Raw genomic sequence first — 13,158 nt, forward strand, 5'->3', positions numbered from 1 at the left:
GAAAATATACTAAAGTTTCAAGAAATAAAAACAGTGATTCCAAACTACTTGCTTTTTTTGGCATGGATCAAATTTCACCAACATTTGAAAGTTATTATGGTGTTATTTCATTGTTATATGCTAGGACGCTTGTGACTTAAGTTTTTTCACTTAAGGTAGTTAACAAAAAAACTACAGGAGTGTTTAGTGATTTTAAATTGGCCACATCTATAGCTTGTTAATAGGAATTTTAAATCCTCTCTATTGATTATGTTCAGGATGACAAATTCCAAGTGTTCTATTGTAAGAGTCATACATTCAGCATTGGTAAAAAAAATCTTACAAATATTTGCAAAGTGGTAACAAGTGTCCAAAAGTAGGCAGATTAGATGATAGGAGATGATGGGAGGCAAGCGGATATGAAGCTTTCTAGGGCTAGCATTCCACTGTCCTTACACCATGGGGAATACACACATTGCTTTGTTTAATTTCTGTATATTGACTGAGAGGTTCATGACCTGCTTGGTTGTTCTCTTTTTTCCTTTTATAGGCCATACATTTGTGTTTTACTAACAAGGCAATATAAGTACCGCTCCACCTGTATAGGTCATCAGTATAGTGTAAGACACATCAATATTGGTTCACGCAATACAGTCATAAAAATAAAAGTTGCCTTGTCAAATTGTCAGTCCATTCATTCTATCAGTTTCAAAGTTGTCTGAGACTCCACTTGTAAAACTTCCAACATTCCATATAACAAAGAAAGACTGAAAACGCAATTTACCAATTTAAGAAATATCTTGCACACTTACTGACATCCTCTTGCAGCCAGTTCCTTAACTAAAGACATACACCTGACATAAATCCCAAATGTCACCCCTCTGTGGTGGCATACATGTGTTGCCTTTCCTTAGCTCCATACCCAAGTTCAGCGTCATAATGTCCTGTCACTCCCAGTGTGCTGTAATTAAGAAGCATTCCTGTCAGGTCTAATTAGGGTAAAGTGACACACATTTGCAAAAAGCAGCTTTTAAAGGAGGGAATTTGCCTAAAATGCTTTCAGGCTCACCAACAGGCAATTGATCATCCTGTTGAAGACACCTTTGGAGTGACAGTAACCGGATTAACTCAATATCAGTCCCTTTGGCTCCTGTTGTGTAATGGCCATGTTAAATAATAAGATTGCGCTGTATGTGCTCCACATATCAATCACATCATTACAAATCAGCCAAAAAATGAATCTGAGAAGCTCTGGGGAGGTTGATGATACAATCATATTGTGAAGCATTAATTTATCATTATTTAACAAAATATAAGTGTTCTATGATTCCCAAATAGCAGCAGTAATTGAGTCTACTTGTTACTGGTGTCTACTATTACATCCATCATTACATAACAATATGCATTCAGAAACAATAGATGGCAAATCTGCTATATTCTATATAGTCAACCAGTATCAACAAAGAACATTTCATTTACATGTGCATTACACTCAAACATATATGTCGATATATTTGTGGGTGACCATATATATATTGTCACACACGTGCGCATGGAAGGCAGCTAAAGGGCTTGAGTGAAGGCAGTTCGGAGGCATGCCGGGATGTGGCAGAGTGCACTGACTCTTTTTCTCCCTTGCCTGTAGACCATTCCCGGGAGTTTCCACCTGGCTCTCTTGACGTCACTTTCGGGACTGAGCCAATGGAAGTAGACCTTACCAGCTCCGGCCCCTCTGATGTCACGTCCGGGTGTGATCCAATGATTGAAGACCACGTGCCCGATCCTTATGACCTCACTTCCTGTCTTCCCCTTTAAAAACCTGCCCCTTTTCCCTCAGTCTTGTTTTGGACTCAATGGTATGCAAATCAGTGCAGTTTTCTGTAAGAGATAACGACTTTTACAGCCAGGATACCAGAATATACGGGTGGCTGCCTCAAACCTTTGTCTGAGTATGTCTCATCTTTGTGACAATATATATATATATATATATATATATATATATATATATATATATATATATATATATATATATATATATATATATACATATACACAGTATAAACAAACACAAGTTTTCATCATGATGTATTTCAAGTAACAGTGAATATTACACTCATAACTAAGTTGTAAAGAATGATTTTTTTTCAGTTACTCTTCACTTGAAGGGCATGAAATAAAAGCGATAGTCACTTTAATAGGCCCTTTGTAGCACTCTCAAGAGAAGCTGTCCAGAAAACCCTTGCTATCATCTCTAAGGCCCGAGCCAGAGATGTAAATGGATTGAAGAGTGAAAAGCATGAATTTGAATTTCCAATTGAAATCCCCAAACAGTTCTTCCAACCTGAATTCCTAGAAGAGTTTTGTTCTCAGCATTTAAGCCCTCAGACAAGTAACACAAAGTGCTTCCACCATTAATAATTTAGAGAAGTGTGCTGCCTTCCACAGCAATAAGGCGTTAAAAAAAAAAAATCCACCAAATAAGTACACCCATCTTGAGCAGCAATGAAAAAAAGTAGATCAAGACAAAGTTAATTTGTGCCAGCAGACTGAAAAACAGGTACCAAGCAGTTGAATATTTTTCTATAGTTCTGAACCTACTTGTTTATCAGTGTATAGCCAGTATGAGATAATACACTTATCAACATAAAAAAAATACAGGAGCATTTTGAAGTCAAGTATGAATAAAACTTGGTAATATATGCAAATATAAACACCAAGGAGCAATATATATTTGTTTCTTTCCAAAAAAAAGATGTGATTTTTTTAAATTAAAGGTAGGTTTCATCATCTGACCATCCATCCATCCATTATCCAACCCGCTATATCCTAACTACAGTGTCACGGGGGTCTGCTGGAGCCAATTCCAGCCAACACAGGGCGCAAGGCAGGAAAAAAACCTCAGGCAGGGTGCCAGCCCACCACAGTCATCTGACCAGAACATGATCAAATTTTCTTTGCTGGAATGTTTCTCACGAGGACAGTGAAATCAAAGTGGAGTCTCTAGAATAAGTACAACAGAGCAGTGAAGGAAAACCTGGTCCTCTGGCTTTGGTGTCTGTCTTCTGTAAAGATGAGCTCTTACCCCTCTTTTTTCTTGAATGACCATTAAACCTTGGCATTGAGAACAGAAAAAAAGCAATCTAAATCCAGTTTTATTGAAATGACGACAGGATATGATGAAGCCCTGTAGCTTTAGACCACCAGCTGAAATTTAGTTAAGGTAAACTGTGTTTAAAAGGCAGCTGTATGCCAGTGCGCAAGAAAATACATCTAGGAAGAGCAATAAGGCCAGCTTAAAGTACCATAGGTACTATCACTTGCTACTCAACGTCTGCGCAGCTACTCCATCCTTTCACACCCCCAAAAAAGATTGGTTAACATCTGGACACACACAGTGCCTTTAAGGAGCTAACAAGGTTCAGTTACAGAAGACATAATGAAAAGTTTTCGTCATCAATTTTCAAACTATAAATCTGCCAAAAAAAAAAAAAGGGAAACAAGATCTCTGATTTCTGCATTTCTAAAATCAGGCTTTAGTGTACTGTATACAGGCCTTTTAATACTAAGCCACTATAGGAGACAAATTAAAACACAATACAAAGCAATTCAATATAAGGAAGCAATAAACTGTTTATCCTTCAAAATACTGAGACACCAAGTTAAATAAGTTTGAAACACAGGCAGGAAAAATAAGAAATAACATGAGAAATAAGTTTCAAACTTTCAAAGCCAAAGCCTGCTTTGTTAAAATAACACTTTTCAAATTGTCCTAAAAGCACAAATTATACAGCACAGCAAGCATCTCTGCATGTAAAGTTTAGAACCACACCTTTTTGCACAAAGAACAACAGCCTAAACCTATATTGAGTAAAGGACAGGTTACACTCAAGATAGAATAACACTCAATTGGCAGGAAACACAAAAACCAGAAAGTCTACAAATTTTTCCTTTACTGAAAAAAAGTTCTTAAATATTTGAAGCCCTTGGTAGCTCACAAAGAAAATGCTAAAGCACTTTACTCTTGTCTAACCCCTCTCCTTCAGGAAAGTCTAGCAAGTCCAATAAACACTTTTTTTTTACTTCTACAAAATAGAAAACATATCAGTTGTACTTGAGAAATTGAGGTAAACACACAGGAAGAAACATGACTCTCTTATGAACATTCCCCCTGGCAAAACATAAAAGGATGTGTTTCCGTGCACCAGGCAGAAAAAGGGGGCAAATACTCCCTACTGGTAGTTTCATTCAGAGGTAGACAACATTTTGATTCAGACAAATGGGGTGTCCATTTTGTTCCCTTTTCCAGTGTTCTTTTTTCCACTTTTACAATGCCATTGCATTCCAGAAGGCAATCTGATTAGCTGCCATAAACCGCTGGTAGGCAGGCCCATTGTTGCAGAATGGGTGGGGATGAAAGAGACTTGACTTGGCATTCTATTACACACAAACAGTAGGGGCTTACAGCTTAAAAAAAAAAAATCACTAGTAACAGAAAAGAAGCACACACACAGAGTACTTACATATACTATAGCGGGATTGGCTAAGGCCCACTGTACTCAAATAAACGGGTTTGTTAAATTAATATGTATAAAAATGAGTATGTGGATGAACGAAAATTGCATACAATATACTGCATACACAGTACTGCTACATGCCTCCACATAACATTCACATACAGCATTGGGCAACATACATGGGATGCACAATGATGCAATTGCTGCACCTAACAACTCCAGCGATCTCATTTATAGAACTATGCCAAAAAACACATATAAAAAACAGTCATATTTATAAAACATGGTTGCCACCCTGATACAACCATATATGGACTATTCTAATCAACACTGTACATTTGAAATCACGATGCCGCAGAACTGTACTTGCTGGGTGAGCAGCCTCCTTCCTGACACATCAAGACCCTGCCACCTGCATTCATGAGTATCTATCTGTGCTCTACAACTGAGTAAGCAAGATCATGCGCTCATTAAAGTGCCGCTCCTCTGCATTCTGGGGTCTGAGAAAGGCAAGGCTCCAGCATCTAAGCAGGTAGCCGCTATTACCAGGCACATGTAAAGGCATGATTGCTATTAGAATGGATAGCTCAAGACATGTGAAAAACTGAGGTTTCAGATAGTAACCCTTACCAACAACTCATCCATTATACACAGTACCATATCTGTCAAACCTATTTTACCTCAAAATGTAAGATTCATGTGCCTGACCTAGGCCACCAAGCTACGGCACTTGTCAGTCTCATCTTGGCATCACAGGTGTCTTGTGTATTAATGAAATGTAACAGCTTGCGGTTAACAAAAGCAGCTTTACTCTTGCTAGGTTGCCATATTGCAATATTAGTTAAGTTAATTGCTCTGATTATATTAGAAAAACCAGACACTGCTGCAAATTGACTTTGTTGGCAAAAACAATGTATGCTTTATTGACTTTTTATGTTGGCAAAAACAAATTATGCTTTATGTATTTGCACTTATAACCATACAAAAACCGTAGCACCTCACAAGTCCACTAATGGCTTCCAGCACAGTGGGTACGACGGAGTGAAGCTTGGCTGAGATACTCCTCACCTGTCGGCTGATTCCCTGAGAAGTGACAACTGATGAAAAACCAAAGGTATCCTTCAGTGCAAATACACAGCATTGCCCATTTTATAAGGGAACTAAAATACAGTCTGAACATCATAATTAATACTTTGTTTGTCACATCAACACACTTTCTAATAACGGCTCCATGATATGAATTATTATACAAACGAGTCATCATTTACCTGGTTTGACTGCATTTCCCTACTTGATCAAGGGTGTCATAATTCCCCACTTTCTCCAAAATGTTGTATACAGATGGGTCAGAGATTCCCAATTTTTGTGTGGAAAACTGCATATTTACATTTTAAGGTCTTGTGTGAATGCAAGTTTTATAACTCTGGCCCCAGGAGACTAGATATAAATCCTTGTGTGTGTGGCCTGCACATATTCTCTCAGTACCTGTGCGCATTTTCCTGATATTCTGGTTTTCATCCCACATCCTATAAAGTTCAGGTTAGGCTAATTAGTGTCTCTATATTTGTACGGAATAAGTGGATTTGAGTGTGTACATGTGTGAATGTGCTCTGAAATAAATTTGCTCCACCCAAGGTTAGTTCTTTTTTTTCCCTATTCAACCAAAATGTATATTTTAAATATGAATAAAATACATTAACAGGAAGAAAGAGATTATGTCCTCATACTGACATACTCACACATTATTGATCCATCTACTGCTCGTGCTTGATATCTTCATCGTAAGGACATGAGGCCTATGTTGACAGTATCAGGCACAGGGCAGGACCTAAACATGTATGTGATTTTGTGATGTCAATTAACCAAACACAGGCACTTTGAGGAGGCGGGAAGAAGATAGAGTATTTTGAGAAAGCAAAGTTGTACACAGGGGAATTGTGCAATGTTTATGCAATGTGAGTGATCAGGCTGGGCATTAAACACAGCAAACTGGCGTTTAAATTCAGCTGTGCTAATTACTCTGCCGCAGTTGTCATATATATACTTTATATTATTGACATAAACATATATTTTGCTCACATACAACTGTCATCTTTCTGTAATGGCTGGCATGTGTATGATGCTGTTAATGTAGGCTCTGGCACTCTATAATACTGTAAATTTATAAGTGTGCTCAGAAAATTGTTAGATTCATTCAGTTTATCTAGGTAATATAGAGCTTAATTGACTTAATTGATTGATGAAGGACACTATACACAGTAAAAAACAGTTCTGGCTAAATTAAGTATGTATCTCTATTACATGCAGGAGACATTTTTTTTAATCCTTACAAGACTACGGTAAATCCATTATTCTGTGGCTGTTAAGCACAAGACATACTATACTTTATAGCAGTTACACCTCTTTAAATGTGGCACTTTTAAGTCTGAAGTAAATTAATTCCAGAATAGAAATAAAACACAGTTTTGTAACTCTGAAAAAGGATAACAGCAGAAGGTGGAGACATTGCAATAAAATGTTACTATTTTGGTTTATTTTTTGGTCTTTGTCAATTAAGCTTCCACTAAAGGAATAGTTTTGTTCAAACTACGTATAAGCAAATGTGAGGTCACCTGGCAATTGGTATTACACATAACAAAAACCATATTTGCAACTTGTCTCTTTTCAAAGAGAAAAACTAGAGTTTTCTAGAATTTTTTTAGCCAGTATATGCAGAAGGCATGTAATTTGTAGGTGGCACTGTTCACGGTGGAATATGGTATTTCCATAAATCCTTTTTCTCTTGTCAATTATCTCATAATTGTATCCTTGATCAAGGTTTTCAAAAATCAGGTCTTACAATACAGGACCTTGTCATGTGTTGCTTGGAATGCTGATGAGGTACAAAAAGCTGATAAACTGACCCTATTATGAAAAAAAAAAACATATTGGAAAAAACAGTATATTCCCTGACAAGCTGGAAAAAAATCAAGTTGTGACTGGTATATCCCAGCATCCCTAGACTATGTGATGGTCTGTTTAAAGCTCACATTTCAGAAGAGTGATTCAGAAATAAAGACAACAGCTCCTGGCTCCATCTTTCTCTCGATGTTACAGTGCCAGACAGTATTGGTCAGGATATCCACTTCCACCCAAACTTCTGCCCTTATTTAACTGTCCAAAGGTTTTCATCATTTACAGAGCAAAACAGAAAGCAGCTAATAATTTACCACCATTACAAATGAAGCTGTGAAATCTGAAAATGCAGGGCAGTGATCCTCTGTGACCAACTGCATTCTTTTATGCTAGTTTCTCCTCCATGGGCAAGCTGTTAATTGTTACACCAAATGTAGCTTTGTGCGTAACGTAATGGACAGTTTTTCTCTCTATAATTAGATGGCAATTGAAATTGCAAAAGATAATTATCATGTCAGGACTCAGGCAGGTTTGTTTCTGGGCTTAAGCTAATTTTCTTTTGTTGAAGCTTAGGAGGACTTACAAAAAAGAAGTTATTCATTTTACTTATTTAAAAATGAGATGGGCTCATGCTAGCTAAACAAGGTAACTGATTTTAGCAGGATTCCTGCTGTGCCACATATCAAAATGAAAAACAGTTCAACAGTTACCTGTGTGGTTTTTCACTAGAACAAAGAGTGGCAATTTACATTACTACCATCTGGTACCATAACACTGTATTTCAGGTACATAAAAGTTTAAAGTTAAAAAGAATACCACCATACAATACTGTCTTGAGTGTCACATTTTCTTTGTGTAATGGAGTAACTGAAGGAATCTGGTTCAAAACCTGTAAAATCCAATGTAAATCTGCCTAGCTTCCTATCTTATTTATTCTGCTACAGAAATATCAGGGTCTGGATCCCCCACTGGAAGCATAAGATATTAAACAGAAAACAATCATGAACAGAAAGATTTTTCACATTCAGGCACACATTGAATTAAATGTGTAAAGTTTAGAATCAACACCATTGGGAACTGGGAGAAAAACAGTAATGTGTAAGAGAGTTCAGAGAGTGACTGGGCTTTCGATTTTATCATCGTCTCAACCAACAAAATATAATAACTGCATAACTACACAAAAGTATACAAGGACTACTTTTATATATATAGATATATATATACAGAAAAATTAAAATATATTTATTATATATATTATATACATATATATATATAGTATACATGTATGTATGCATATTTATTATGAGCTGCATTTATAATTTAAACTTTATAAATAGCATTGACTCATCACTAATGTGAAATAAAACAATACATGGTGAAAGGTAAGGATACCTTTTGCTTTTGTTTTAAAAGAAAAAAAGCTGAATCTGCCCATTTTGAAACATTACATCTCTACCTTTTTCTTATAAAAATCTTCTGCCTAGTAAAATTAGAAATTCCCTAAGGATGACCACTATTAAAATTAGTCTGTGACAGGAAATTTTACTGAAAGTAATTATCTCATTGTAAGACCCCTCATCAAGTGGCCGATCAACTTAGGAGCTCCATAGGTCTAATTGGAGCTCTCCGTCTTTCTTCCCAGTTGAATTACTTTTCTGAGGCATGTGTTGGCTCAGATCTATACAGCTTCTGGCAGCTTTATTCTCTAGCTATTTAAATGGCAATAAATGAGTAAAGGTCACATGTCTTAGTAATATCTCTGATTTGATATAGGTGCTTAAAAGCAGAATACAAGCAAAGCCTAATCACCTATCAGGCATGTGAAGCAACAAACTGATTTTACATATAGAACTGCAATAAGGTCCTAGCTTTACATGTATTCATGCATGGTTGTTGTAATCTCCAGCTGCTGATGATGCTTGTGATGATAGTCTTTTATCTTTTGTTAGTTGACAATCCTTGCAATTCTGTACCTAAAAATTTTTCCAGTAAAATTAACAGAGCTTCGCATAAAATTTGTGCATACTTGATCGTTTTCAGGTGGCAGGATAGGATTGGTCTCAGTCAACATTGACAAGAGAAAGCATTCCTAGGAATAGTAGTGTTAGTTCTTTCAGAGGATATCACCAATGATTAACTATCAGGGATCACAATCATTTTTTCGTCTCATGATTATGACTGGATTATAAGCCGAATTAGACATACAAGATGGGTGTGTGTAAGCGTGAACTGGCTGACAATTGGAAATCTTGCAGTCATCAGTGAGGCGTGTCACTCCCTCTAAATAGGATGGTATAATCAAGAAGCCATCCAGATATAGAAGGTTATCTATACAACTGAGTGCATAAATGTTGTTATAAAGTCACCATCACAAAATAAATTTGCTTTAGTAAACAGAAAGCACTTTAATTCGGTTAATATACTACTAATATATAATGCTCAAATGCGTTTGACTGACTTTGCTGCGAGTTGGCCCATCAGAACCTATAATTCCTTTATTTTATCAAATAGTAATGTGGGAAACAGACTTCAAGATCATATTATGTGTGATGGGTGACTTCTTGGCAAGTATGCCTAATTGTTAGGATTGCAGTTTTGTTTAGTAAATTACATACAACTTAAATAATCTTTCTTTCAGATGATAGTGGGTACATCACAAGAGATGTGATATAATGAAAGGTAATCCCGCACATGACCGGTGATAGAAACAATATATATAAGTTAAAATATATAAATATATATATAGTATATACTAGGGGCAAGCCCCGTCTCTTCGCACCCAACCCCCAGTTGTGGCCAGGATTTTAGTAAAATCTATAAATGTACAAAAGAAAAATTATTATTTATTGGAGTCAAAATCATAAAAATCTATAAATATGTAAAAGAAAAACGAATTATTATTTAATGGGGTAAAAATGATGAAATGAGAATAAAATATTTACTCTCTTACCGATTGGAGTATTTCTGTTAAACTGAGGTCTACTATGCTTGATAAGCATATATTTGACATGATATTTACAGTATAAGAAACTAAATAAATGATTCATTCGTTTTAACTGAAACCACGACTTTCTTGGTATTTTAGTTTATTATTTAAAAACGAAATAAGGACCTGAAAATCTAACAACATCACATTAAACAAAAACATATATATATATATATATATATATATATATATATATATATATATATATATATTGTGGTCCCGGCGGCTCCAGCAACAATCATAACAGTGACAAAACAATTACATTGACGATCATGTTACGTTATTTTCAAGATGTTTCCTTTTCTTTTCATTACTTCTTTCACACTACTCTCCTCAAGGTATTTTGCTATATATATATATATATATATATATATATATATATATATATATATATATATATATATATATATATATATATATATATATATATATATATATATACCTCTCAAAAAATTAAAGGAACACTTTTTAATCAGAGTACAGCATTAAGTCAATGAACCTTCTGGGGTATTGATTTGGTCAGTTAAGTAGCACAGGGGGTTGTTAATCAGTTTCAGCTGCTTTGCTGTTAATGAAATTAACAACAGGTGCACTAGAGGGGCAACAATGAGATGACCCCTAAAACAGGAATGGTTTAACAGGCGGAAGCCACTGACATTTTTCCCTCCTCATCTTTTCTGACTGTTTTTTTCACTAGTTTCGCATTTCGCTATGGTCAGTGTAACTACTGGTAGCATGAGGCGAGACCTGGACCCTACAGAGGTTGCACAGGAAATCCAACTTCTCCAGGATGGCACATCAATGTGTGTCATTGCCAGAAGGTTTGCAGTGTCTCCCAGCACTGTCTCAAGGGCATGGAGGAGATTCCAGGAGACAGGCAGTTAGTCTAGGAGAGCTGGACAGGACCATAGAAGGTCCTTAACCCATCAGCAGGACTGGTATCTGCTCCTTTGGACAAGGACAAACAGGATGAGCATTTCCAGAGCTCTACAAAATGACCTCCAGCAGGCCACTGGTGTGAATGTCTCTGACCAAACAATTAGAAACAGACTTCTTGAGGATGGTCTGAGGGCCCAACGTCCTCTAGTGGGCCCTGTGCTCACAACCCAGCACAGTGGAGCTCGATCGGCATTTACCATAGAATACCAGAATTGTCAGGTCCACCAATTGCACCCTGTGTTTTTCACAGATGAGAGCAGGTTCACCCTGAGCACATGTGACAGACGTTGAAGGGTCTGCAGAAGCCATGGAGAATGTTATGCTGTCTGTAACATCATTCGGCATGACCAGTTTGGTGGTGGGTCAGTGATGGTTTGGGGAGGCATATCCATGGAGGGACGCACAGACTTCTACAAGCTAGACAAAGACACCTTGACTGCCATTAGGTATCAGGATGAAATCCTTGGACCCACTGTCAGACCCTACGCTGGTGCAGTAGGTCCTGGTTTTCTCCTAATGCACGACAATGCCCGGCGTCATGTGGCAAGAGTATGCAGGCAGTACCTGGAGGATGAAGGAATTAAAACAATTGAATGGCCTTCACGATCCCCTGACTTAAACCCAATAGAACATCTGTGGGACATTATGTTTCGGTCCATTAAGCGCCACCAGGTTGCTCCTCAGACTGTACAACAGCTCAGGGATGCCCTCATACAGATCTGGGAGGAAATGCCACAAGACACCATCCATCGTCTCATTAGGAGCATGCCCGACGTTGTCAAGCATGCATACAAGCTCGTGGGGGCCACACATGATACTGAAAAGCATTTTGAGTAGGAGATATTAAGTTTTTGAAAAAATGGACTAGCCTGCCACATCTTCATTTCACTCTGATTTTAGGGTGTCTACACAATTGAGCCCTCTGTAGGCAGAAAACTTTTATTTCCATTAAAAGACTTGGCATCCTTTTGTTCCTAAGACATTGCCCTGTCGTTATTTGTATAGATATTCAACTTCATATTGAGATCTGATGTATCTAATGTGTTTCTTTAAAGTGTTCCTTTAATTTTTGTGAGCAGTGTATATATATGTAGGTTTTAAAATAAGCCCGATTTAAAGTGTGACGAAAAACATGACATGAAATCGTAGACCTTCAGGGCATCAATGCAATGACAATTCAAAGACATTTGGATGTTATATGTTGAAAGTGAAGAGACTTGTATGTATTACAACATTGACATATACTTGGAAAATTGCATTCAATAAGAATTTTGTTAACATCATGCAGTTCTGCACATACAGCCTACATCAATTCATGCTGTTTACCTGTGGCAGTCTGAGCACTGCATAACAGCATGTTGCTATTGCTCTCTCCACTCAGCTGCTCCCACTCTTGTTTTTTTCTTTCATTTCTGACTCCCACAGTGGGACCCATCAAAAAGTATGTTTTGGCAGTTCTCTACTTCAGTCAGTAATTTCAATAGATATACAAGCCATAATATCCTCAGTAATCAATGTAAAAGTAAGACAGTATCAGTAGAATAATGGAAATATGCCGTTTGTGTCAGTCTAAAAAGGCAGAGATACATAAAAGGTAAATAGATTGGGCAAGTGAATCACTGAGGCAACAAACTCCAAAATTAACTGCAGAGTCTACCTGCTGTCTCTAATGTGATAGATCTAGTAGTTTGTGGAGGACCTATCCTGGCATCCCATTGATATTAATGCTGTAAAAGACCAGCAGAAGCATAAACAGTCAAAACCAGATGGAAAGAAAAACATGCCGTAAGGAGACTGAAAAAGTGAAGAGAAAGTAAATGACCTCGAAATGCACCTTTCTCAAAG

At 37.0% G+C, this 13,158-nt stretch overlaps 1 protein-coding gene across 1 annotated transcript in view; it reads right to left on the bottom strand.

Moving 5' to 3' along the window:
- Positions 1 to 13,158, bottom strand: part of epha4l (eph receptor A4, like) — a 95,342-nt gene that overhangs the window by 33,744 nt on the left and 48,440 nt on the right. The gene's annotated exons all lie outside the window — the stretch shown is intronic.

This window comes from Polypterus senegalus, chromosome 1 (genome assembly GCF_016835505.1).
Source record: "Polypterus senegalus isolate Bchr_013 chromosome 1, ASM1683550v1, whole genome shotgun sequence".
NCBI lineage: Eukaryota > Metazoa > Chordata > Cladistia > Polypteriformes > Polypteridae > Polypterus > Polypterus senegalus.